Raw genomic sequence first — 25,866 nt, 5'->3', positions numbered from 1 at the left:
CGTTGATTTCACCACCTTTTGTGTATCATGAGAGTATCATGGAAGAAAAATTCATTGTAATAATATTGTTGTTTTATTGTCTTGGTTAGGAACACCAATCAGAGATTCAAAATACTTGATGGTCTTGAGTGGAATGCAAAAGAAATTTGATATCATAGGAGAGTTGTATTGATAGGAAGGTTATCCTTGTTGAATGTTATTTTCATCTTAGTTCTATTGCATATTAGTTGTGTATACATATTTGAGTTGAATTTTGCATGAGAATACGATGTTAATCCTTGAGAAATGTTTTCTAAACTTCATAATTCATAGATAAAAACAATTTAGATAGTCATATGTAACTTTGTCATGAAATGCATATCTAATGCATTAAGTTAATGTCTAAATGCTAAATCAATCATCAATCTAGACTATATCTAGCCTAATGAGTAACTCTAAATCATCATTGTAGTAACCTAAGAAGGATATTGTAGAACTTTGAGGGAGAAATTTAATATATCACATAGAATGTATAAGTTCATAGAAAACAAATTTGTTGTAGGTGCTCACTAACTCTTTGGAATTTGTATGGGGAAAGTTAAAATCATATCCAACTAATACAAACTATTAAATTATTCAAGAGAATATGCCATGGAATCTTTACAATGTGAAATTAATAGAAAAATCTTAGATAATTAAGTGTGTTGTCAATATAATATATACCCTATGATAAAACATCCAAAGTACAATTCATTATGCTTTAAATGGGGAAGTCAGCAAATCTAAAAAAAAATCCCTATGTAGGGGTCAACTAGATAGTTGATAGGGACATATAACAATAAAATAATTAACAAAAAAAATATCATTTAAATCAAAATATACTACCCATCAAAGACTAGGTGACATGATTGTGCAAATATTAAAAAAGCATTGTATGGGAAAGAGGGAGGAAGGGGTCCCACCTATCCAACTCTATAAGTGCATTTAGCATTGACCAAGCCTGACATATGTTAGGAATTAAATCAGCAACTTTACCCTTTAAGCCTCCTACCTTGGGAAAAGGTCCTAGGTTGGCTAGGAAGTCTCATCATTGGTGGGGCACGTACTTAGTAAGTATAGCAAGAGCATTAAAAAAATGTTTTATATGATGACATGTTAAGAGGTAAAACTCGCATAGGGTAGAGTGGTAGGGAAAAACTCAAGTGGGTAGGGAATCACATGGTTCAAGTTGGATTTCTAATTGGAAATAAGGTGTGGTAAGGATAAAGTAGTATGTAGTGTTAGTATAAGGTATAGTGCATAATTAGTAGTAATGAGTGGTTAGAAGTAGAAGTTTAGGGGTTAGGGTTATATTTTATGAAGTGTAAAATTTAATGTACTTTTTTTTAAATTTAGAAATAGTATTAAAATAAGTAAGTATAAAAATTTTAGAAGTCATGGAATGATGTGAATAGATAACTTAAGTTAGTAGTTAGTGTGATTAAAGTGAATTAATTAGGAAATTATGTATTTAGTGTAGGGTAAACATTGAATAATCAATTAAATGTTATACTTTATAATTGACATAAATGTTCAAGTGTAAAGAGTTAAGTAACTCATTCTATCATTGACACACATTTTTATACATGAGATTATGATGGATTTAGAGGTCCTTTGAATAGTCAAGAGTTCAGAGTTAAGGTGGTTAGAATATCATATAGGTTCATGTGTTAAAGAGTGTTAGAATTAAGAGGTTAGCATCATCTAGTTAAATTAAATTAGTAAGGGTAGATTTGTAAATGCTAATAATTTTAGATAGATTGTTGTTTGGTGTTAGAATAATTGAATATTTCTAGATGTAAAGTTAGTTAGTGAAAGTTACATTCTCTTTTAGGGGTAGTTAGTATGATAAGTGAGATTTTAGTTTCTAGTTAGTGGTTGGGTATCAATTTTTTTTATTGTAGAAAGCATTATTAATGAAACATTTATTAATATGGTTTATTTAGAATGATTTTACTAATCTAAGAAGTAAATGTGATAGTATGTAAGTTTAGTTATATATTAGTAATATTATTATATAAAAAAAAAACATTTATTTGTCTAATGATAGGATATTTGTATTAAATAATAGATATATGTATAATCCATGCATCTAGTATATATTCATATGTGAATATGTATGCATAGAAACCCTAATTCTTCCTATAATTTTAGCAAATCTCTTTTCATGCAAGGCGTTTGAAAGTCCATCATTGACATTAATAACGAGTGATCATTGTATGTTTAATATTTACTATCTATTATGTGATGGATGTCACATCATGAATAATTATCAAAATTATCTATAATTTATAGCATGACATCCAATGGAATGGTTTAGAAAAATCATATTGTTTAGTAGTATGATATTTAGCCCACCTGATACATATACTAGGCTCAACATATTATATATATTAAGAATATCAAGTTGTTACATTTGCAATATATATGATATACTAGAATATGAAATTTAATAGGTATATACTATCTCAATCTCAAATGGAATGGGTAGCGGTGAGTGGCTTCTTACATAACCTTCTAGTTTTCAAAATGCACCTTTCATTTGATTTTTTAAAACTAAATATGAATACCTAGGAAATCTTAACTCATTGTATAGACATCTGGACCTAAATTATTTTTATCGATGGCTTCCAAGGCTTAGTTGATTTAGTGGATGTAAGTATGACATCAACTTTACTAAGTGTGTTGAACTCCTTTAATGCGTCTATTCTATGTAATGTCAACTCAATAATTCTTCATAATAATGTTTTGTTTAGCTAAGTAGTTAAAAAAAAAAAATTGGTTGTGTTTTTTCTTTTTTTAAAACTAGGGCATGACATCATCAAGTTGAGCTTTCAACAATTTTCATTAATCTTGAAGCATCTTGTTCAAATGTGTCATCACTTTTTGTCACTAAGTATACCAAGGAAGTTAAGGAAAAATTGTCCAAAATTGATATAGATCTTAAAGCAAGTGCTCAACAGTTGCAACTTGACCCTAGTTCAAGCTCTGCACATTTCAAAAAGATCATATTTTTGTGATAAATGTAAGCATAATTATTAAGAGAAGAAGCAAGGATTGGTTCAACATTGATTGACATCCAAAATATGATCCTTCCAGTTATGGATTCTATGCAAAAAATAATTGTTTATTCAAAGACTCTAATTCATGATAACAACTTCTTTGTTGCTGACCACATGATTGAATTATCAACAAAAGTGCAAATTGCCATTCATATATGCAAGGTATTACAAGAAAACTAGGATAAAACCATGGTAATTACCCTCAAGGTAAAATTTGAACTTTGATCTCATTTTGGTGTCTCCAAGTAAATATGTTGAATAAATCTTTGGCATTACTATAAAAAAGGGGGAGATGAGATATGGGAGAAAGGTTAAAGAGGGAGAAGAGAAGAATTATAGGGGGAGATATGTATATAAGAGAAAAGTTACATGTACATAGTGGATCACATAGTATGGGGGAGAAATATGCTATGGTGCAGAATTACTCGGTATATACCTTAGAAAGATCAAATTTTGAAAAAATCTCAAAAATAGACTGAGCTAGTATCACATGGTGATGAATACAAGGTATTCAGTTTTGGGCTAATAAATATTTTTGTCACTAATGCCAAAGGGGGAGATTGTTGACATATCAGTCAAATTTTTTATTAGTGACACACACTTATTCAAAATCTATACAACTACAAAGCTCATTGAATATTTTATAGTATTTTCCATGAAATTTAGTAGCCACTGAGTTTTATAGTTTCTATCAAGTCTTCTTGAATATTCTAGCAGTTATTGAGAAAATTTAGTCAGTGTGAAGATCAGTAGTTTAAACCATGTATTTCAATATATACCAAGTTTATCAGTGACTACTGAGTTCGTAGTTCATGTGATGCGAAGCCAATGGTTACCAAGTATTGCAATATCTACTGAGTACTCAATTCATGTGATGTGAAGCTAGTGTTAACTAAGCCACTTCATGGTAACCAAGTAATTCAGTGTTTGTAGAGTTGTACAATATCTAATGAGTCACTAGTGTAGACTGAGTTCAAGACTACTTGAAAGTGATTAGTATAGATTGAGATTCTACATCTACCAAGAGCATGATGATGCCAAGTAGTGACAGTGGATGTCGTGCATCAGAACCTCACCAAGTCAGTCTTCAGAACCTGAGTATCCTCATGTGGGCTAACTTTGTAATATTTGTGTTAACTTGTGTCATGGCCAACTTTGTAATTTTTTAATTTGGATTGATATATATATATATATATATATATATATATATATATATATATATATATATATATATATATATATATATATATATATATATATATATATAATATTTCATCATTTCAAATGCATGTAATATGAAAGAAAGAATGAAAATGTGAGCATATGTATTGTGAATGCAAAAAAGTTCAAGTTATAATAGCAACAGATAAAGATTTATGAAAGCCATATCAATATAAGGAGCAACAGTGACAAATCTATCACAGAAAGGTGATTAGTGCACTTAGAATCTCTATTAGCAAACTTAGTTGCAAGTCAAAGATCTACTACTTCATCCTAATAGGTGAACTAGTTAAAATGCTTTAACAAGGTAGACCTAACAGTCTTCTATAAATCTCTTTACTGAGTGCATACTTCATTGTGTGTTTGTAAACCTCTCACAAGGTGGACCTAGCAGTCCTATTTGCTCCAAAAAGGGTAGATCATTAGAAGTGATCAATGTAAGCCTTAACTGACCAACTTTATACTATAGTACTAAAGTTTGTGGGTATCATCCCCACCCTAGTTTTACTTTCTATTTGTAAGGTTTCTGGGTCACTAAATCATTGTGTTCAAGTGCTGTGTTTGCTTTCATGTTTTCAGTTTCTCATGCATGCAATTAGATTAGATGTGATGAATAAAGTGCTAACTAATTTATTGGATTAAGAGTTGATATTGTTAAAGTTTTAGAAGTTATTGATTCACCCCTCCCCTCTCAGTAACTTAGCATAGTCTTGAATATTTTCAACAAGTTTGGTCCAATAGTTGACTCATTGACTGACCTCCATTAACATCTCCATCACTTATTTTCTTAGCATCCCTCAAGAAATCACTCTTCACCTCAACACTTCAATATTAATCTTTCTACTCAAGTTTTCCAATAAAAAAAAATCAATTGCTCCAACCTTGTTAAGGTCTTCACTATGTCTGCTAACCTTGTGTAGTGGGTTGTACAAAGCACACATGGTTTTCTTTCCATGACCTATGCATACATAATTTTTAGCAGAATTTTACATTCCAAAAAACAAAAGACTACTGAGAAAATAAGTTTAGACCAATAAGACAGCTACAAATTTGAGAATAAAACTAATATTTAATAGAAAATAAAAAATGATGCTTATTTGATGGGATTACTTTCCTTTTTGAATGATTCCCAAGGCATGATTAAATGGAAAAGTTAGGTGAAAACATTAGTCCCTGCCTATGGGCAGTAGGGACTAACAAATTGATAATTCAATTGTCAGTAGCATACATTAATCTTCTTAAGAACCAATGATTAATGATTAATATGTGATGATTACAATTGAAAGTTGAATTTTCTAGTAATATAATAATGATAGTATACCTTGTGTCTATCCTCCATTGTCTTCTTTAAGATGTATAGCAGCTCATTAGGCCCACCATGGTATAAAAAGAGCTCTCTTTTACATTGTATGCTTTCTTCTCATGCCTTTCTTCTTTTCCTATGTTTCTCCCACAACCAAAATTAGTGTTTCAAAAAGTACTAACATTGAAACAAATAAATAAATAATGAATAGACAAGAAATAATTAAGATAGAGAATAATAGTACATTTACATGATGTGTAAAATATAGGTAGCATATGGACATCATTTCTCAACAAAATAATAATAATAAAAGGATGGAATTTGGTGTAGTGATTTTTTGTTTCAAGAGTGAGAATCTTTATTTCAGACTTGGTTGCTAAAATTTTCATAGATAGATCTTACATTAGGTTAAAAATGTAGCAACTTCATGGTCCTATATTAATTTTATTTAAACTGAGTAGAGCCATAACTCAGTAGTGATAAAATTAATTTACATTTGGCAAATAAAATAGCAACACTTGTTCTAAAGCATATCCTAATATCTAAATAGAAAGAGGGTCACAACTCAACAAATTGTATCTTAAAACCTTGAGATGTCAATCTCATTTAAATTGTTAACTATTTATTCCAAAAAAAAATTCTTTTCAATGTTTAACTGTAGAAGTCTAAGTTGAAAAGCAATGATAAGCCTTTTGAAATTAATCCAAATACCTGAATAGAAAGAAATCAAAGAGCAACTTATAAAAATCCCAATAAGAGATCAACACAAAAAAAAATTCTACAAGATGAAAACCCCATCTAATACCTTTGACACATTTAGGAATCCTTTTGGTCTGATGGTTCCAAGCTTCACATCCGATCAGGCCTCCACATGATCGCATGGACATGACACCGAGAAGCTGACCAACAAAGTGCCCAAACTTCTGGTTGGCACTTTAAGAACTTGATGTGGCTTAAGTCCTTCCTTCCTGCCAAATCCTCTTTCTTTCATTTCTTACCCTTGTAGGCAACATCCTTTTTTGTTGTCCTTTGAATCTTGCTGATTAGGGCTAGATTCTACTCCTCCTTGTTAAGCTCAACAAAAATGAAAGCACCCACAAACCTTTCAACATCATTTTTATTTTTTTAAATCTCAACACTCAAAACAAGGTCATACAAGAAAATAACATAGGAAGAGAAATTGAAGAACCTAAAGCAATGGAATTCTGGCTTAGCTCCATGCCTAGGACTTAGCATATGTGGGCTGATCTATGCAAAGCCAAAATGGGAAAAGCCCCAATACACAGGCAAATTTGTCCTAGTATTACCTGATGTGGGAATGAAGTCCCAATTTTTCTATTGCTTGTGCTCATTTTTTACTATAACATTGAGTTGGTCAAAATTCAACTTGGGAAAACATAGGTTTGTTGAAATTTCAACCAAATTAGGCATAGAATTTTTATTTTTGACCAATATGGGAATGAAAACAAAAAAAAAGAAATCATATCTTTGGTCAAAAATTTTGGTAGAAAAACAATTGCAAATGTACTAGTGGGACGTGGCAAAAGAGAAAATTTTGAGAAGGGCTAGCAGTCGCGACTTGGAAAAACAAGGGGATTACTTGGTGGGCTTGTGAGCACACGTTGAGATCTTCCTTGGGGGTTTCTACCAAAGCATGGATATGTACTAGCTAGTATTAGGATTGAATCTTGAGGTATCTTGTAGAACTATTTTTGTAATTGCTATTTTATCTGGCCAAAACCTAGAAGGCCTTACAACTGGGCACATTGCATGTAAACAATTATTTTATGAATAAAGAGTTGCATTTGGTATTAGATTGTGTATCTTGTGTTTTTTTTCTATTGTGTGGTTATTTGCAAGGATTTGAATTACCTCTAGTAGTGGTACCCTTGCATTCTCACTGCATCAACTTCTTGTATGCAACATATGCAAATAGAATTGTCACTCCATCAAGTTTGGGCATAGGTGAAAATGTTTCACCGTAATCCAATCCTTTCTCTTTCGCATACCCTTTGTAAATAAGTTCAACATTATTTCTCACCACTTCACTAGATTCATCCATCTAATTTCTAAACATCCATGCAGTACCAATGACATTCTTATCCATCAGTCTAGGAACATGAATCCAAGTCTTGTTCTTTTCAATCTTCTCCAATTCTTCTTCCATTTAATCATCACACTTTAATGGTTCACTTATTATTCTAGGTTTTGAGAAATAAACATGTAATTTCTCTTACCCTTCTTCTTGTTACCACACAAGCATTCTTATCTCCATTAATGTGATCAACAAAATGACTCAACTTCACATACCTTGGTAATGTAGGTTTAGTTCTAGGGGGATCTTATTATGCTTGTACTTGTTCATTTTAATTATTTTGTTTATTTTCATCTTCAATAACTTTCTCTACCAGCTAGACATAGTAATTCCTTTGTAATTTTTTGGTGCCTTCTTTTTCGATTTATCATTCTATTATGAGAATTCATCAACCCTCACACTTTCAATTCCCACTATCTTATTCATTCTTTCATTCAGGTAATAATAGGATTTTCTCTCTATAGAATACCCTAGGAAGATCCCTTCATTACTCATAGGGTCAAAATTCCCTATATTCTCATCTTTTTTTAATGTGTCACCTACTTTCGAACACCTTAAAATTGCTAAAAACAATTGGTTAATTGTGTATTGTCTTTGATGTTACATAAATTGTCACATCTTTACTAGACAGTGTATGTTGAGCTCACTCAAGGGATGAAGAAAGTTTCCTATGTCTACCAAGAAATCCAGTGTTTTCCAAGTTTAGAAGGCAATGACTATCAAGTTCACTCGGGTGTCGAAGAGAAGTTCACAGATTTTGAGTGTTAACTAAGCTCACTCAGGTAACAAAGGAAATATTGGATGGAACCAGTATTAACTGAACTCACTTGATTAGCAAAAGAAATTTTTGAAGATGCATTGAGTTCACTTGGTTAACATAGGAAAATTACTTTTGAGTTAGTGTCTACCAAGTAGGGTTGGTTAATGAAGGATTTCATTATTTTGGCATATTGAGTCCAATGGATTTGTTTGTTGGTTGTAGCCAATAAAGGAGATGAATATTAATTATTCTAAGTTTTATTCAAGTTTACTTGATTATGGATATGATATAAGTATAAGGTGAAGTTAAGGATTGAATATGTTCAAGTGTATTTAAGAATAGAAGATGCTAAGAGGAAGTGAATTAGAAGGATAAGCAAAATATCCTTGAGGAGCTGCAAGGATACATTCAATTAGGAAGGATCAACTATTCAAGCCAAAATTGAGATCTGAAATTAGTAACTCAATTGCATTAGAAATCAAGTCATCTCATTGTTACTCTCTAACCATTGTAGCAGTGATCTAAATCTCTTAACAAAGTTGACTTAACAATTATTCGTAAATCCTCTAACAAGGTGGCATTTTTAGATTGAAGTGTCTAAATACCTCTAACAAGGACACTCCTAATGGGGTGATTAAATCGTCTAATGGGGTCATAGCTAAAAATGTGTTTTGTAACCTTTAATAGTGTTGGCTCCTAATAGGACTCACTTTAGAAGAGTGAAAAATAGTAACTATTTGCAATTGGTGTTTTTTCCCAAATTGGATTTCCACGTTAAATATTGGTGTCACTTGTGTTCATGCTGTTTCTTTCATGTGTATGAAACTAAGTTAATTATGGTTAATCATAGATAATATCTTAAGATTTTCATGTTAAGCATTTGCTAAGTTATAGTTTTTATTTCAGTGGTTACTAAGTTACAACATAATATTAGGATTAACCAAGTACCTATGTGTTATCCAAGCAATAATATTTTTAGAAGTATTTATATTTTTTGTTGAAATCTAAGGAATTTGTGATTTATTTTAGTGGTAACTAATTCACCCCTCCCCTCTTGGTTACTCCTCTTATATTTCTGACAATTTGTATAAGATACTCTTGTGCTTGCAAAGAAGGTTTCAAGGACCTAAGCTAAAGATCAGGATGTCCTCTAGAAGAGAGATTCCCAAAATGAACAAAGATAACTTCAAGGCATGATAGGAAATCATGAGACTACATTTGGCAATTGTTGGAGATTCAGGCCTAAAGTACCTAGAAACCAAATATGTGACACCTACTAGAACTATGACTGTTGAAGAAATTGTAGAAAAGAAGAGTCATAATATTATCATGATTGATATTGCTTCATCTCTCAACTATGATGAATTTGATGAGGTCAAAGATTGTGGAATGGTGGATGAAGCTAAAAGCCATGTATGGAGGAGATGATAATGTAAGAAGATCTAAATATGGAAGTCTTAGAGGACAATTTGATCAAATAAAGATGAGAGAAGATGAGAACATTGCAAAATACATTGACAAAATCAAAGCCAGTGTTTGAGCAATCAAAGCTTCAGGAGGAAAGATTGAGGATGAGATAGTGGTAAGTAAGTTTCTCAAAAAAATTCTTCATATATATGTAATTAGAGTATCAAAAATTCAAGAAATGAGATGCAATCCAAAGAATGATAAAACATTGGATGCAATAGTTGGAAGATTGACAACATTTGAGCTATATAAATATGATAATTATGTTCCTAGTTCTAACAATCTTTAGTCTGCATTTGAAGCCAAGTTTCCACTTAAGGAGAAAGCTAAAAGGTCAAAAGGAAAACAATATGAAAGTGAAGAAGAAGATAGTTCTAATAGTGATCTTGAAACTATTGAAGCATTACTTGCAAGAAGGTATCCCAAAGGTAAAGGAAAGTACAAAGGTGAAATTCCTTTAATTTTCTTTTCTTATGAAGAAGTTGGTCACATTGCTGCAAGGTGTCCAAACAAAGAAGACAAAGATGAAAAGAAGCACAAAAATTTCAAAGAAAAGAAGTATTTTAAGAACTTCAAGAACTACAAGGAAAAAGGTAAGAAATCTTGTTTTATGGCTACAGATTTAGATAGTAGTAATGATGATGAGATAGTTTATATTGCTATAAAAGATGAATCTGATGATGAAGAAGATAAAATGACACTTATCTCTCATGTTTCCAAAAATGATACATGGATTATTGATAGTGGTTGTTCACATCATATGACAAGTGACAAAACAAAGTTTTAACATATGGAACACTATGATGGTGGAAGTGTGAGATTTGGAAATAATGTACCATGTTGCATAAAGGGAAAAAGTTGTATCTCACTAACCAATGAACTTAGATGTGATAATGCTTATTGGGTTGAAACATTAAAGCATAATCTACTAAGTGTGGCACCATTGAATAATATTGGATTCAAGGTATAATTCATGAATGGGAAGACCAAGCTGCTAGATGGAAAAGGAAATCTAGTTGGGTCTAGTAATCAAACAAAAGGTAACTTATTCTACCTAGATCTTAGTGAAAGTTCATGTTTCATTGCTCAAGTAGAAGAAAGCTAGTTATGGCATAAAAAGTTGTGTCTTGTGAGCTTTGATAATCTGATCGAGATAAGCAAAAACAAAAAGGTGAAAGGTATTCCTAGTTTGAGGAAACCTAATATGGGCCTATGCAAAAATTGTCAAATTGGTAAGATGGGTAAGACAATTTTTAAAAGTAAAAACTATCACTCTGAAGAAGTCTTAGAGCTAGTTCATATTGACTTATGTGGACCTATTAGAATTGAGAGCTATAGTGGAGATATTTTATTCTTTTTGTTGATGATTATTCTAGAATGATGACTATGATGTATCTAAAAGATAAGTCTATAAAGCATTCCAAAAGTTTAAGTGGTATCAGGCAAGAATAGAGAAGGGAACTGGAAAGAGGCTGAAGTGTTTGAGATTAGAGAGAGGTGGTGAATTAATTTTCAATGAATTCAATGACTTCTAAAATGAAAGAAGAATTAAAAGACAAGTATCAACCCTTGGTACACCACAACAGAATAGTATAGCTAAAAGAAGGAATAGATCCATCATGGATTGTGTAAGAACTTTAATGATAGAAAAGAATGTTGCATTCAAATACTAGAAGGAAGCAATTAGTACTGAAATACATACCTTGAACATAGTATAGTTTAAGAAAGATTCAAGTCAACCTCCTTATGAACTATGGTATTAATACAAACCTAATGTAAGTTACTTGAAAGTATTTGGTAGCAAATGTTATATCTTGAAGGAATCTAGGAAAGGTAAATTTGATGTCAAAGGTGATGAAGGTATATTCCTAAGATATTCTTGTAGAAGTAAAGCATATAAATGTTTGAATATATCCACTCATAAGCCCAAAAGAAGTGCACATGTGAGAATTGATGAGTTTGCAAAAAAGAGTGAAGAAGAGAGCAATAAAGAACCTGAAGATTATAGAAAGTTTATCTATTATGAAATTGATACATTGCCAAATCCAATTGGAAGTAGGTAGAATTTACTTCCCGAGTCCCCAAAATCTCTAGAATCTACCAAGTTGCATCCAGTGCAACTCAAGTAATAGTCTGAAGGACCCAAGTCATAGTTAGAGGCTATTGAGCTATTGTGAGAGCAAACCAAGTCTGAAGGACCTGACTCATAGACACTGAGACTCAAGCTTTATATAGAAGATCATGGCGAGGCAAGTGGAACATGTTCTAAATCCAAAGTACATGTGTTGGCAAGATAATGTTGGAAATACAATAAGAAAATAAATTTTAAAAGTTGGGGGCGGGGGGGTTGAATCAGTCCTTCAAAACTTTAACCATAAATTCATTCACCACACATCCATCCCACAATTTGCATGTACACTGAAATAGATAACTAAACATATTCATCCATAGTATGAAATCAAGTAACATTCAACATATGTATGACACAAGATATTTGGTTACCCAAAATCCCTCCAATGAGAAGGTAAAACTAGGGTGAGGATGACACCGAAAAATCTCCACTACTATAGTAATAAAGTGTATCCAATGAAGGTTACAATGTTTGATTATAAATTATAATCTACCCTATGAAATCTCTGCCCTATAAAAGGCTTACAAGATTTTTAGATCTTACCCTATGAAAGGATTTCAACACCCTATTAGAAGCATGCCTGATAAAAGGATTTTAACTTACAATGCAGTAAGCACCTTGTTAAAGGATTTACAATAGCTTGTTAAGACTACTCTGTTAAGAGATTCAAATAATTCACCTGTTAGAATGACTTAGCAATGATCCTATGCTTTTTACTATGTTGCTAGCTAACAGATCACCTATTTGCATATATTCTTTATCCTCCTCTGATCAAATGTATCTTTTCTATCCTCTAATCTCTTTTCTCTATTCTCTTCTAACAAATTCTATAATGTATCTCAATTCACAACTCCTTAGTCACCATGAATGCTCTATTTGTGTATGCAAACTTCTCTCTTCACTCTTCTACTTTTCTTAAAATTTTAGGGTTTGTCCTCCTTAAGAAGACCTAGGTGACTTAGGGTTAGGTATGAATCAACAATTGTGATTCAATCATATTGTCACTTAATCCTTCCCTTTTTTTGATTGGATACATGTGCTGCATAGGGATTCTCAATTAAGATTTGTTCTTACCATCTAGGATTACAAAACAATCCTCAAGTTGGCTCCAAAATGGTTCACATAGTAGTTTGTTCCATTACAAACAACTATGCCAAAACTGTATTACTCGACACTTGAAGTCCCTGATGCTTAGCATCAACTACAACCTCAATACTGTAACTTAGCATCTGAACAACTTGACATCCATTAGTTACTCGACATTTGTATCACTCAACATTATTTTTATACTCAACACTTGAGTAACTCAACACATATTAAGTATTTTGCTCAACATGAATTATTTGTCATGTTATGCTCGACATGTATTACTTGTTTGGCATGAACTGAGTTCTAACTTGTAAATTACTTAAGTGTGTAGATACTCATATGTCAAAACCAATTTGAGATTAGAAATCTCCCCCTTTGACATTAGTTGTAAAAACACTTGGTCATGCATGAATGATCTTAACTTATGAGCATAACTCAGATACTCATTATCTCTATTCGAAATATGTACAAAATTTTGCAAAACTTAACAATCACACCTCAAAATCTTATAACTTCCCCTAAGTTGATTGTGTAGTTTGGAATATGAACCTATACTCCTCTTGAGTAAATATGCATATGCTAAATTGTATTTTACTCTGTTTCTATCTTTGACTTCCCCCCTTTTTTTGGTCTCCCCCAAAGCTGTATTCATTCTTTTCTTGGAGTCATTGACTCTCTCAAAAACTTATTACTCCCCTTTTTTGATACTCATGTCAAAGGGTTATACACGTATAGTGTGTTTGTCCAAGAAAGGTTTATGAACCTTAATTATGATCTTCAAAGTTGCATCCCAGTTATCACAAGCTACTTCCAATGATTTGATTTGAATGGCTAACTTAATAGCAAGGTGAAGTAAGACTTCATATGTAGAAAGATGGGGATCTTTCTTCATTAATGTTTATACAAAGGCTACTTCCTTATGTAATATGTACATGGGTGGGGTTAACATGGATTGGATTCTTATTAATGTAGCCTAAATATTTGGCATCTTGAGCATGCAGGGCTGCCAACAAACCTTGGAAATTCATCAAATTCTTGAAGTTCTCTTGGCTTTGGGCTAGAGAATTGGGTAGAATAGTTCCTGTCATCTTCATATCTCCCTCCAAATTTGTAATATGGTGCTGCACTTCTTGTGTCAACATAGTTGTAATCACAAAACTTGGTGTAAAGTGAGAAAATGTTCTCTAAAACTTTCTTTACACTATCAATCTTGGTTGCTAACTCAACCTAATGAAGTGCAATGGAACTTGATATCTTTTCATTGAATTTAGTTTGAAATTTCCTCTCAGACCATTCAAGTAGTTTAACATTTGAATCCAGGTCTATATCATTTAACTACTCTACTATATTTTCCAACTACTGCATGATAGGCTTGTCTTCTGTATGTGTAGCTAGGCTAAATGGATCAAGAAATATTTCCTTGATATCTTGCAATGCTTTTTTCTACCTATACTCCCTTTCGAGAAGTTGTTGGTGCTTTTTCCTCACAAGAGCATAATGAAGTATGCTCATCTATTCAATAGTGATTTTTGCAAGATTAAATTTTGGCAACACTATCACCTCATCCAAGTTGACATCACCATATGATGTAACTATTGGTCTTAGATTGGTTTTGACAATTGAGTGTCAACACACTTAACCAATTTCTAAGTTGATGCTGAGTATGATATAGATGCCAAGTTATAGTATGTGCCAAGCTAGAGGTCCAACAGGTGTCAAGTAAACTTTAGGTGCTGAGTAGGTTTCAAGTGCCGAGTCACTATAGGTGCCAAGCAAAGTATAAAAGCCAAGTGAGACAGAGTTACTATAGGAGCCAAGCATCAACAATCAGTTAGTGCTGAGTAACATAGAATCGACATGTGAGTTTGTGCCTTCAAAAACTCAAATGTAAACTATTTTTGAGCCAACTCAAGATGAATCTCGAAGGATCTAAAACATAAAATTGAATCTTTTACATTCCCTATGTAATCAACATGTAGCCAATCAGAAAAATAGAGAAAGCATGCAACTAATAGGAAAACTATAAAGATTTGAGCAGGAAAAGAAGGATGAATATTGATCATAGATTCATACCTAACCCTAAGTCTTTGAAGCCTTTATAAGGAGGTCGATACCCCATAATTAATATATGTGAGAATGGTAGCAAAATTCAAAGGTGTGTAAAGACTTAGATGAAGAGCAACATTGTAGACTCTAGTTGGTTAGAATAGAGCATCAACACTACGAATAAAGAGTTATTAGATCAGGAAGGATTAGATCATATTGATCAAAACAAGGATTTAGAATCAATAATTAAAGATTTTAAGTCACCAGGTCAACACATTCTAATACTTTCTAGCCATTTTATTAGGAATGAAAATCCTATGAACATAGGTTGGTTTAACATCCATGTCTTAAACCTTTAACAAGGTAACATTCAAAGTGAGTGTTTGTAAATTCTTTAACTAGGTCACTTTTAACAGGGTGTAAAGCCTTTAAAAGGGCAGGTCTTTCATAGGGAAGACCATTGGAAGTGGTCAAACTTTGTAACCTTAATCAGTTACATATTGCTGCAATGATAATTTGTGGGTGTCATCTCCACCTTAGTTTTACCTTGTCATTTTGGAGGGTTTCTAGGTGACCAAAATCTTGTGTTATCTATTTTCATGCATGTCTTTACTTTCATATTTATTAGATATGTTAGATACATGTGAATGATCTTAGTCAACATTTTTAGAGGTTAAAGTTAGTCACTTCTAATTCACCCCCTCCCCCCCTCAAGAGGAAATCTTTCCACTTGTAATTTTGACAATTGGTATCAGAGCCTAGCTCTCACAAGGAGAAGCCTTACAGCTTGGATAAAAGATCTAGAAATTGAAGTCTACAAACTTGGGAATATCATAGAAAACCAAGAGATTGATGTACAACTCACTCTACATACTTTGGAAGAAGCCAAGGAAGAACTAAGAAAATCCTTAGAGAGAAGAAGAGAGATTGCCATAGCTGAGAACAATACATAGTATAAGGAGATTGATGCCTCAAAAGTATTTGCGAATGGAGATTCAAAAGAGTTTGATGCAAAAATAACAAACCTAGTGGAGAAGAATAGATCTCAAGTAGAATAGATTAGAACTCTCAAGATTGAAGAAGAATCACAAGCCATGATGCTTTGCGAAGTGACTGAATAGAAGAAGAGAGCCATTGAAGATAAGGCTATGCTAGAAGTGTTGGATACAATTTTTAATTGTGTATTGTCTTTGATGTTACACAAATGTCATATCAGTCATCAGACAGAGTCTACCGAGCTTAGATGATCTGCAAAGCAATTTATAGTGTCTACTGAACGTTCCTAAAATTAACAAAGAAAAGTTAATGTTTACCAAGCTCACTCGGGCATCAAAAGATTTTGTAGAAAAAGTTAGTATTAACCGAGCTCCCAAGATTAACAAAGAAAAGTTAATGTTTACCGAGCTCACTCGAGCATCAAAGGATTTTGTAGCAAAAGTTAGTATTAACCGAGCTCCCAAGGTTAACAAAGGAAAGTTAATGTCTACGGAGCTCCCAAGGTTAACAAAGGAAAGTTAATGTCTACTGAGCTCCCATGGTTAACAAAGGAAAGTCAATATCTACTGAGCTTACAAGGTTAACAAAGGAAAGTTAATGTCTACCGAGCTCCCAAGGTTAACAAAGGAAAGTTAATGTCTACCAAGCTCCCAAGGTTAACAAAGGAAAGTTAATGTCTACCGAGCTCACATGGTCAACAAAGGAAGGTCAGTGCTAACCGAGCTCACTTGGTCTCCAAAGGATTTTTGTAGGGTTTGCTGTGTTTTTCGAGCTTCACTTGGTTAACACTAGAAAACCATTCTAGAGCAGTGGTTACCGAGCTTGGTCGGCCAGCAAACGATTTTACTGTTTTGATATTAAGTTTAATTTCTTCATGCGACTGACTGATGTAATGACTTTTTTTGTTATTGGAACCTATATTTAAGCCAATTTGATAATCTGAAAGGTATATATATAGATGTTCAATTTGTAAATTAGTATGAATGTGAATATGAGTATATGGATAAGGATGGAATAAGCGAATTGAGTGAATTCTGATGAAGGATTAGATATCCTGGAGGAGATGCAAAGTTGTATTCGATCAGCTAGGATCCAGTAAAAGTAGAATATATATCTATAATCAGCAAAAGATAAGTTGCATATCATTCAAGTCACCTCATTGTTGCTTTCTAATCATTGTAGTAGTGAATCTAGAATCTCTTAACAGAGTTAGTTTAACAACCATTTTATAAATCCTCTAACAAGGTGACAGCTCAGTTTAATTGTTCCCAATACCTCTAACTAGGCCACTCTTAACAGGGTGATTAAATCCTCTAACAAGGTCACACCTAACAATGTGTTTTGTAACCTTTAACAGGGTTGGCTCCTAATAGGGCTCACTTCAAAAAAGTGAAAAATTGGTGACTAGTTACTTGGTGGTTTTTCCCATATTGGGTTTCCACGTTAAATTTTGTGTCTCTTGTGTTCATTTATTTTAATCTTTGCAAGCATATTAGTGACTATGAATGCTAGATAAACAATAATTAATTAATCTACCAAATTACAATATTCCTGCACTGTTTACTGAGTATCAACAATATGTAAAGACATCTAAGGGATTTATTTTGGAATTGATTTTTGTGGTAATTGATTCACCCCTCCCCTCTCAGTTCCTTCATCTATATTTCCAAAAATTGGCATCAGAGCTTTTGGTGCTTGCAGGACAATATTTCAAGGATCTAAGCCAGAAATTCCAAGACTTAACAGGGACAACTTCTAAGCATGGCAAGGGTTGATGTGACTTCATCTAGCTTCTATTGGAGATACAAGACTAAAATACCTTGATGAAAAATATGCAGAACCATCTGGTACATTATCTGTTAGTGATATTGCTGAAAAGAAGACTCACAACATTATGATAATAGATATAGCATCTGCTCTGAGTTATGAAGGATTTGATGACATTAAATATAGTAAATTTGCCTTTGAAATGTGAGAAAAGCTAAAATAAATCGATGGAGGAGATGATAATGTAAGAAGAGCCAAAGTAGAAAGTCTGAGAGGACAATTTGATCAAATGAGGATGAGAGAGGATGAAAACATTGCAAAATATGTTGAAAGAGTCAAAGCATGTGTTAGTGCAATCAAAGCATCTAGAGGAGATATCAAGGAGGAGACAGTAATAAGTAAAGTTTTTAGAACTCTACTTCCCAATTATGCAATCTAAGTTTTTGCAATTCAAGAAAAAAGATGTGAAGCATATCAAAACATAAATCTAGAGGCCATAGTTGGAAGATTGACTACATTTGAACTAGACAACTTTGACTACTATGTTCTAGCTTCCAAGAACATTGAATTAGCATTTGAAGCCAAGTTTTCACTTAAGGAGAAAAGAAAAAAGAAAAAGGAGTCTCAGTTAGGAAGTGAAGATGAATTAGACCAAAGTTCAGATAGTGATCTTGAAGTGATTGAAGCTCTACTAGCAAGGAAATATTCTAGAGGCAGAGGTAAATTTACAGGTAAAGTTCCTCTAATCTACTTTTCATGTGAAGAAGTTGGTCATATTGCTGCTAGGTGCCCAAACAAGTATAACAAAGATGACAAGAAAGGTTACAAGTACAATGGCAAGAAAGACTTCAAATCATTCAAAGATGAAGGTAAGAAAACATGTTTTATGGCTAAAGATTCTAATGATTCTAATGATGAAGAAGAAGATGAAATTGTCTACATTGCTATGAAAGATGAATCTGATAATGATGAAGAAATGGCACTCATTTCTCATATGAGAAAAAATGATACAGGGATCATAGATAGTGGTTGTTCTCATCACATGACTGGTGATAAAACTAAGTTTGAATACTTTGAAAACTATGAAGGTGGCAGTGTAAGATTTGGTAACAATGAACCTTGTTGTATAAAAGGAAGAGGAAGAATCTCTCTAACCAAAGAACTTATATCTGATAATGCCTATTGGGTAGGAGTAAAGCATAATTTTTTGAGTGTGGCATAGCTACTTAATAATGGATTCAAAGTAGAGTTCATTCATGGAAAAGCAAGACTGCTAGATGGCAAAGGAAAACTGATTGGATTAGGCACTCAAACAAAAGGTAACTTATTTTATCTTGAACTTGGTGAATGTTCATGTTTTATTTCTTAATTTAAAGAAAGTTGGTTATGGCATAAAAGGTTGTGTCATGTCAATTTTGATAACTTGGTAAAGATAAGAAAATTCAAGAAAGTAAGAGGCATTCCTAACATAAAGAAACCTGAGGTCAGTCTATGCAAGAATTGTCAGATTGGTAAAATGGAAAAGACTAGTTTTAAAAGTAAAAACTATCAGTCTGAAGATATATTAGAAATTATGCATACTGATTTATGTGAACCCATTGAAATTAAAAGCTATGCTGGAGAAAAGTTCTTCATTATTTTTGTTGACGATTACTCAAGAATGATGAATGTCATGTATCTAAGGAACAAATTAGAAGCATTTGAGAAATTCAAATGGTACTTGGCCAGAGTAGATAATGAAATAGGAAAAATATTGAAATTTTTGAGGTCAGACAAAGGAGGAGAATTCATTTCACATGAGTTCAATAAATTTTGCATTGAAAGAGGAATTGAAATATAGGTATCAGCCCCTGGAACCCCTGAACAAAATGGAATAGCTGAAAGGAGGAATAGATCTATCATAGATTATGCAAGAACCCTAATGATTGAAAAGAACATTGCTATCAAATAGTGGAAGGAAGCTATCAACACTGTAGTTTATACCTTGAATGGGAACAGCTTAAGAAGGACTCATTCAAAACTCGCTATGAGCTATGGTATGACTACAAACCTAATGTAAGTTATCTAAAAGTATTTGGAAGTAAATGTTACATTTTGAAAGAATCTAGAAAAAGAAAATTTGATGTAAAAGGTGATGAAGAAATATTTTTGGGATACTCTTGCAAAAGTAAAGCATATAGATGTTTGAACCTGTCTACATACAAAGTCATAGAAAGTGCACATGTGAAAGTTAATGAGTTTGCAAAAAGGACTAAAGAAGAAAGCAAAAGGGAACCAAAAGATTATAGAAGGTTTTTTTTCACTAAACCTGATATAGTACCAGTCAATCAAGAATCTTCTACTCCTAAGTCATCAGTAATCGAGTTATAGGTAGTTCAAACTAAGCTACAACAACCTGAGTTACATTTAGATGCTATCAAGCAAGTGTCTACTGAGTCTAAAGGACTCGAGCCAATATCTACTGAGTTAGAACCTGAAGTTGAAATGCAAGAAGATAACAATGAAATTCTTTCGAAAGGCAAGGAACCTGTATTAGAAAAATATGTCAGGAGACATCATTCAGAATATCAAATCATTGGAAACAAATCTGAAGGAACCATGACAAGAAGTAAGTTGAAAGGTACTTGTTTACTTGCTGATTTTGAACCTAGAAATATCAATGATGCATTGAAAAATGATAGTTGGATTGAGGCTATGAATGAATAAATAGAATAGATAGAGAAAAAGAAGACATGGACTCTTGTACCTAGGCCTAAAGACAAAAATGTGATTGGAACCAAGTGGGTATTCAGAAACAAGTTGGATGAAGATGGTAAGGTATCAAGAAACAAAGCTAGACTAGTATGCACAAGATATGCTCAAGAAGAAGGAATAGATTATGGAGAAACTTTTTCTCTTGTTGCAAGATTGGAAGGAGTCAGAACCTTACTTGCATATGCTACTCACAAAGGATTCAAAGTTTATCAAATGGATATCAAGTTAGCATTCCTCAATGGTATACTAGATGAAGAGGTCTACATTGAACAACCTGAAGGTTTTGTTGATCCAGATAAAAGGAACATGGTTTGCAAATTACACAAGGCATTGTATTGTCTAAAACAAGCCCCTAGAGCATGGTATGAAAGATTGCATAACTATCTTATTCAGATTGGTTTTCAAAGAGCTAATGATAATAGTAGTTTGTATATAAAGGAAGTACCAGATAATAAGATTGTTTTGGTAGAAATATTTGTAGATGATACTATTTTCACAGGAAATGATGATCTTTGCAAAGAATTTTTAGAGCAAATGAACAAGGAATTTGAAATGTCTATGTTTGGTGAAATCAAATTCTTTGTTGGTCTTCAAATTTAGTAGAATAAAAATGGTATCTACATCACTCAATCAAAATACATCATGGAGATATTGAAAAAGTTTAGTATGGAAGATTGTAAACCAATTGGGACTCCTATGTGTACTGGATTAAAACTTACCAAGGAAGATGAATCAAAAGAAGTAGATCAAACACTGTATAGATCTATGATTGGAAAGTTGTAGTATGTAGTTCATATTAGGCCAGATATTGCCCTTGTAGTTGGTATTGTAGCAAGATTTTCAGCAAAACCAAGAGAAAATCACATGATGGAAATCAAAAGAATAATGAGATATTTGAAAGGAACTGAAGATTATGGTTTATGGTACAAATTTGGAGGTAATCTGGATTAGAAATTGTTTACTGATGCTGATTGGGCAAGAAACCTTGATGACAGAAAAAGTACAAGTGGAGAAGCATTCTTTCTTGGAAAAAGTTTGGTTTCTTGGACAAGCAAAAAAGAAAAATTGCACATCCCAATCTACAGTAGAGGAAAAGTATGTTGCTGCTACAGTAAACTGTTCTAATATTGTTTGGTTTAAATAGTTGTTGGAAGGTATGAAGGTGGAAATCAAAGAACTAGTTGTTATGTTCTGTGATAATACAAGAGCAATAAACATATCTAAGAATTCGGTGATGCATTCCAAAATCAAGCACATTGCAATAAAATATCACTTTGTCAAAGAATTAGTGCAAGACAAGGAGATTAGATTGGAATATGTTCATACAAAGGAACAAATTGTTGACATATTCACAAAGCCATTACCTAAGGATGCATTCTTGTATCTAAGAAGTAAGTTAGGGGTCACTCCCCTATTTGAAGTTCACTAAAATAAAATTTTAGTGATGCATCAATGCATACCAAGTTGAAAATCTATCAGTTGATGTAGCATAATCAATAAATATTACATATGAACTAGTACTAAAGGTAATTAAAATCATTTGAGTTGTGTTGCCTTTGGCATGTGTTGTTAAAGAAGGAGAGTTTTACTGTCATATCTTTCTGAAATTTGTTTGAAAGGAAGAAGTTTGCTATGATATTCGCTCATAGAAGGAGATTACTAAAAGAGGGAGAGTTTTCTATCTAATAGAGCAAGTTGTTTGAACAGAAAAAGGTTTGTTAGACTTGTTTTCAAATTTTATTCTGCTATGCCATGTTGTGTTGCCATCAATGCCAAAGAGGGAGATTGTTGGATACAATTATTAATTGTGTATTGTCTTTGATATTACAAAAATGTCATATTAATCATCACACAGAGTCCACCGAGCTCAAATGATCTACAAAGAAATTTATAGTGTCTACCAAACGTTCCTGAACTTAACAAAGAAAAGTTAATGTTTACCGAGCTCACTCGGGCATCAAAGGATTTTGTAGCAAAAGTTAGTATTAACTGAGCTCCCAAGGTTAACAAAGAAAAGTTAATGTTTATCGAGCTCACTCGGGCATCAAAGGATTTTGTAGCAATAGCTAGGATTAACCGAGCTCCCAAGGTTAACAAAGGAAAGTTAATGTCTACCGAGCTCCCAAGGTTAACAAAGGAAAGTTAATATCTATCGAGCTCACAAGGTTAACAAAGGAAAGTCAATGTCTACCGAGCTCCCAACGGTAACTAAGGAAAGTTAATGTCTACCGAGCTCCCAAGGTTAACAAAGGAAAGTTAATGTCTACCAAGCTCACATGGTTAGCAAAGGAAGGTCAGTGCTAACCGAGCTCACTTAGTCTCCAAAGGATTTTTCCAGGGTTTGCAGTGTTTACCGAGCTTCACTTGGTTAACACTAGAAAACCATTCTGGAGCAATGGTTACCAAGCTTGGTCAGCCAACAAATGATTTTACTCTTTTAATATTAAGTTTAATTGCTTCATGCGGCCGACTGATGAAATGATTTTTTTTGTTATTGGAACCTGTATTTAAGCCGACTGGATAATCTGAAAGGTATATATGTAGATGTTCAAGTTGTAAATTAGTGTGAATGTGAATATGAGTATATGGATAAGGATGGAATAAGCGAATTGAGTGAATTCTGATGAAGGATTAGATATCCTGGAGGAGATGCAAAGTTGTATTCGATCATCTAGGATCTAGTAAAAGTAGAACAGAGATCTATAATCAGCAAAAGATAAGTTGCATATCATTCAGGTCACCTCATTGTTGCTTTCTAATCATTGTAACAATAAATCTAGAATCTCTTAACAGAGTTGGTTTAACAGCCATTTTATAAATCCTCTAACAAGGTGACAATTCAGTTGAATTGTTCTCAAGACCTCTAACCAGGCCACTCTTAATAGGGTGATTAAATCCTCTAACAAGGTCACACCTAACGATGTGTTTTGTAACCTTTAACAGGGTTGGCTCCTAACAGGGCTCACTTCAGAAGAGTGAAAAATTGGTGACTAGTTACTTGGTGGTTTTTCCCATATTGGGTTTCTGCGTTAAATTTGGTGTCTCTTGTGTTCATTTATTTTAATCTTTGCAAGCATATTAATGACTATGAATGCTAGATAAATAGTAATTAGTTAATCTATCGAGTTAAAGTATTCCTGTACTATTTATTGAGTATCAACAGTATCTAAAGACATCTAAGGGATTTATTTTGGAATTGATTTTTGTGGTAACTGATTCACCCCTCCCCTCTCACTTACTTCATCTATATTTCCAACAAGAAGATGAAAAGAGAAACCTTGCAAATAGGTTGGAAGAAAAGTCAATTGAGCTTGCAAGAATTTGGAACATGTAGCTAGACACCCTAAGTCAGATGATGAATGCACATTATGAACTAAATGTTAAGGACATTGAGATCTCCACACTAAAGATGCAAAATGAACAACTGCAAAATGACCTAAAAAGAGAGAAGGAGATTGCAGAGAGCTTAAAAAAATATAATAAAGCTATCAAGTACTTTGAACAATTATTGAAATCACCAAGAGCCAACAATGATACTTCAAGAATAGGATACGCCAACACTAAAAAAGGAGAATCATCCAAGACTGTAGAAGAAATAAGTGACAAAGGTAAGAACACTAAACCTGCTTGTCATATTTGTGGTAAAAAAGGACATACCTCTAATGTGTGTAGGAGTAACAACACCCATCAACATGACAAACCTAAAAATATGGGTTACTTTCATAAGTGAAACAACAAAGGACATCAAGAACATGACTGTAGGACTAGGACTATTAGGACACCAAGATTTGATGGTCACTGCTACAATTGCAAGAAGTATGGACATAGAGCTTTTGATTGTAGATCAAAACCTATGTGGACACCTAATCAACTAGCAAGGGGAAATAATCATGGACATCACTACAATTGGGACTACAACACTAGGCATATCTGTCACTACTATCAAGAATATGGACACATCCCTAAAAATTGCATAAGAACACATTTCTGTGGAAATTAAAATAGATGGTTGAGTCAAACTACATGCTTCAGTTGTTTGAAGACTAGACATATTAGTAGAAACTACCCAACAAGGTCAAAAGCACCCAAATTAGAGTTCAACAAAGGAAAAGGGAAGGTAGATGTTGAAAACATCATAGGAGAAATGAATAAGACATGGAAGAAGAAAGATGGAAGTAACACATCAAATGAAGGGATCACTTCACCCAAAAGATCAAGTGGTTACAATTCATCCAACTAAGCGAAAAGAAGGCATGTGGGACTGATAGACAAAGCTTTATCATACATCACTTCCAAGACAAGAAAGTACTAAAAAGGAGAGATCAACATGAATAGAGGTGCAAAGTTAACATTTCAAGATCTCACAAGTGTTGCCAAGTTGCCTTTAGATATCAAGTAAAGATCTAATACATGCTAAGTTATCTACCTAAATTAGTAGAAGTTGAGTACTTAGTTGTAGCTGAGTTGATAGTGAATGCCGAGCAAAGGGAAATTTCAGTTGAAGCCAAGTAAGGGAAACTCCAGTATATGCCAAGTGGTGGAAAGACAATGGATGCTGAGTAAAATAGAAATGCTTAAGAAGCCAAATGGATTGTTGTAAATGCACTAAGCATTAAATGCTATGAAAATAAGGGTATATGATTGCATTTTGAATAATTTTTTCTTCATCATGAACAAAGAGCAAAGATGAAGAAGAGAGCTATACGATTTCCAAGTAGTATTTTGAGTATTTGAGCAGATTTCCCCATAAATTCAACACAGTTTCATCAAATTCAAGGTAATACACTAGTGCCAAGATATGTAGTTTCAAATTTTCTTCATGTTTAAACCCTAGATAGAAGAAATGGCCTCTAGTTCTAGGAAAAATTAGGAGAAAGAGCCGTTTGAAGTCCAATTATTGTCAAATGAAGTTAAACAACTAGATTTTAGACCTATCCCTAAAGTTGCATATAAAAATGACTTAGCCAAAGCCCTATCTGTAATTCCTCCTAAGGTAGTAATGGTGCAAGATTTTAGGAGATTTTATAACTGCAAGATAGGTGCTATAGGAGACATGGAGATCAGAGAAGCTTATGATATATTGTGTGAAAATGGAGTCTTAAAGGAAGAGTTTCAAATTGTTGAAAGGAAGGGTTTAACTCATGCCCTAGAATTTCC

The sequence above is a fragment of the Cupressus sempervirens genome, chromosome 3, assembly GCF_028749045.1.
Source record: "Cupressus sempervirens isolate cs-2001-9-10 chromosome 3, ASM2874904v1, whole genome shotgun sequence".
NCBI classification, from domain to species: Eukaryota; Viridiplantae; Streptophyta; class Pinopsida; order Cupressales; family Cupressaceae; genus Cupressus; species Cupressus sempervirens.
The sequence above is the reverse complement of the archived record's forward strand: the minus strand, read 5'-3'. Positions refer to the sequence as shown.